Source organism: Triticum urartu, chromosome 3 (genome assembly GCF_003073215.2).
Source record: "Triticum urartu cultivar G1812 chromosome 3, Tu2.1, whole genome shotgun sequence".
Classification (NCBI taxonomy): Eukaryota; Viridiplantae; Streptophyta; class Magnoliopsida; order Poales; family Poaceae; genus Triticum; species Triticum urartu.
The window spans coordinates 735,687,928-735,691,821 of NC_053024.1; the positions used below are offsets into that span (position 1 = coordinate 735,687,928).

General features: G+C 48.3%; 1 pseudogene; it reads right to left on the minus strand.

Moving 5' to 3' along the window:
• Window positions 1-235: 235 nt before the first annotated feature.
• LOC125547373 lies at window positions 236-2,189 on the minus strand (annotated as a pseudogene).
• Between the last annotated feature and the right edge of the window lie 1,705 nt (window positions 2,190-3,894).

The window sequence follows — 3,894 nt, forward strand, 5'->3', positions numbered from 1 at the left end:
ACGGACATCCGTTTTGTCCTATTTTTGTCCCTTTGGGTAGGGATTTGGGGTCGTGTCCGGGCCTGTCCTGGGATGCGGTGGCCGTGCACCCAGCGCGCGGCCGCATCCTTTTGCCCCATCCTGTCCGTCAGGGCCAAGAATTGCCCAAATTTGCATTAAAACTAGTTTCGAACCCAAATATTTGTCTGAAAATTAAAATAGTTTTACAACCAAGTCATAAAATGGACAAATACATCTATTGGTTGCCAACGTGATCCCACACGTGCTCAACCAAGTCATTTTGAAAATTCACATGAGTGTGCCAATCACGCATCTCACGGTGGAATTGGGCAAACTGTTCAAATGTGGCCGGGTCTTGGTGCAGGGGCTCAATATTTTCACCTTGATAATCAAATCCTTGGTCGAAGATACTCTCATCACGCTCGTCCTCGACGATCATGTTGTGCATGATCACAAAAGCAGTCATCACCTCCCAAAGCTTCCTTTCATCCCATGACAGTGCAGGGTTTCGAACGATACCCTACCGGGATTTAAGCACATCAAAAGCACGTTCCACATCCTTTCTTACACTCTCTTGCATTTGGGCAAATCTCTTTCTCTTCTCACCTTGGGGTTTCGAGATTGTCTTCACAAAAGTTGACCACTGAGGATATATACCATCTGCTAGATAGTATCCCTTGTTGTAATGGTGGCCGTTGATCTCAAAGTTGACAAGTGGGGAGTGGCCTTCTGCAAGCCTCGCGAAGACTGGAGAACGCTGCAGCACGTTGATATCATTGTGAGAACCTGCCATGCCGAAGAAAGAATGCCATATCCAAAGATCTTGTGATGCCACCGCTTCTAATATGACAGTGCACCCGTTAACATGCCCCTTGTACTGGCCCTGCCAAGCAAATGGACAGTTCTTCCACTCCTAGTGCATACAATCTATGCTGCCAAGCATACCTGGAAAGCCTCTAGCTGCGTTGGTCGCCAACAATCTCTCTGTATCAGCGGCAGTTGGCTGCCTCAAGTACTCTGGGCCAAATACCTCGATCACAGCCTGGCAAAACTTGTACATTGACATCAGACCTGTTGTCTCACTCATACGCACATACTCATCCACCAGATCGCCTGGAATTCCATATGCAAGCATGCGGATGGCCGTGGTGCATTTCTGGTAGGAGGAGAATCCAAGCTTGCCAAGGGCATCCGTCTTGCACTCGAAGTATGGGTCATGAGCAACCACTCCCTCTCGGATACGATTGAACACATGCCTGGCCATACGAAAACGGCGACGAAATTTATCCGGCCAGAAGAGCGGGGTGTTGGCAAAGTAATCTGCATAGAGCAGGGCGTGGCCTCTCTCCCTGTTGCGGTTCAGGTTGGGAGCACGGCCAGGGACTGACCCCTGTACCGAGGAAGCTGCCGTTGAATATGGTCGTGAACGACCAGTGCAGCCACCACAAGATCGTCATCATCTGACGACGAATCGTCCGATGAACAAAGGAAGTGATGGTAGAAAAATCGTCTCCACTATCTACCTTTGTTGGCAAAAGGTCGAACACCTTGCGCTCGTGGTGGCGAAGAGGCCGCGATGATCACCTCGATGCAGCAGGGTGGTTGCCGGCCGGCTACAGGCCGCTCTGGAGCTCTCGTCGGAATCTGCCTCGGCCGCCGTAGTACGTCGCCAGCAGTCGTGTCCCCTCTGCCACCGGCAAGGACGGCGAGGGCCAAACCTCCTCCGATCGACAACCAAAACTACGACGGAAGCGCGGGCGTGGTGGCGGCCATGTCGAGACGTGGTTTGGTACGGACGGCGGGGGGGCTGCGCGGTGAGGAGGCGGCCGGAGAATAGCGGCGGCGCCGGCGGCGGGGCGGGACGGGGAGAGAGGGTGAAGCGTTGGGAGCGAAGGGACTGCTAGTGTCCCCGACAGGCGGGCCACGGGAGGACAAGGGCGTGCGTCGAGGCCGTCCGCGTGCATCCGTTTCACCCCAAACCGAGCGCAAGTTTGGGCCAGGGATGGGTCGAAAGCGGACGGAATCCGGACATTTGTCCGTCTGCGCCTGCGCGCTGGGCCGTCTCGTTTGTCCTTTTTACCCCAAACGGACTGGGGCGGACAGGATAGGGTCGCGCGGTGGAGTTGGCCTCACACTCCGCTTCCGACCTTCAAAGTACTCAAGGCGATGGTGCTCTCGAACTGCACCATGAACGCACGGCTTCTTGCTCCCAGTCGCTTCATCTTCAAAAGCAAGGTCTGTTTCGTCTGCTCTTCTTCATTCTTTTTCTCTGCAACCTAGATTCGTTCTGCTCCCCATTTTTCCTTTTTCTGTTGCCATGAGCCTATGCCCTGGATCTTTAATATAGTGCGATATTTCGTCCTTAGACACTGTTTTGGTTGATTTTAGTTCTTGCTGAACTCCTTCCAATGCATATTTTCTGTTATCCTGAGGTTGGTGCTTAGACAGGCTCTGGTTTCAGATCTGGCCTATATTCAGTTTCAGAGAGGATCAGCACAGATTTGGGGATTCTCCTTATAACAATGAAACAAAGCATCAGATTTTAAGATTGAGGCAATGTTTCTGTTCAGTTAGGACTCAGTATTGTGTTCTGATGGCAAGAGAACAGAGAACGATCTTTCTTCGCCTCCTCATAGCTGAAACTGTTTCACACGATTAACTTATTGTAGATATTATATTGTTCTTCAGAAAAGAGATTGCCGTGGACTATGTGATGCACATGGCTGATTGACTGAATATTTTGTTAAGAGTGAAAGGACTGCACGGCCTCATTAGAAATAGTTATTCTCTGAAGTATGTTATTGATGAACCAGCAACCTGTCATAGCAAGGGATGAGAGGACCCGATGTGTAGAAAATTTGAAGGAATAACACTGCATGTTCATGAGTCGAGTTCCTGTGTTTTGCAATCTCATAGGTAGGATTCAGATGGACATGGTAGTGGCAAAAAATTAGACCTTTTGCCTCCTCTCTGAAGAGAAACGCACGGCTGAGGGGCGACCTCTGTTCTGCCTGCTATTTGCCTCCCAGATGTTGATGTCTGCTCATTGTTTAATTTGTTTCACTTTGTCAAGTCTTCTAAACTTGAGAAATAAAAAAGTGAGACTCTGATGTTGGTTTCATTGAGTTAAGTTCACATCCATGTCTTCCAGACCTGCGTGTTCGACTTATAACAGCGCTCATTGTTGGCTTGTTCTGCTCGTGTTCTGTCACTGTCCCAGGATCTGTTGAAACCTGGGTTGAACATATGCGCAATCTAGCAGTTCATTCTTCCTTTTGCCGTTCAGAGTTTATGTTTGGAATTACAAAGTATCTATTCTTCGCATCTTTTTTTAACGCAGGGTATGATCACATCGCTTGGACATCTGCAGAGCAATTTGAGTTTCTGCTTTGTAGACCACATATAGCTCTGCAGGCTAAATCTCCAGTTGGTATGTGCACTTCCTTGCTATGGATTTCTGTTTGAATTTTTTTTCCAGGTCCAGCTATGTATATCCTCTAGGTCGGAACTTATCCTTTGAACAGTAGAAACATATCTCAGTTTCACAAGAATGCATAATGATTTTGGCTCTGAATTTCTTTTGTGTACCATTGCATCATCATGCATTACACTGATGACTTTTAAGAATTTTTTAATCCATCTACAATGCTGTAATTTTGTATCCAAAGTTAATGCCGCAAATTCGTATCATGATGTCCAAGTTTGTGCTTTGTAGAGCAGATACAATGCTATCAGCTAAATCTTCAGTGGGTATGTAATTACTTGTTGTGGATTTCTTCAGTGCAGGCATGTCTCAAGCAAACTAAACTTTGCTTTCTCGAGTTTTCAAGAGCAGTGTACACTGAGAATGGGGGACAGAAATGTCCTGGAGCGCATACTCTCTGGACTCGAGAA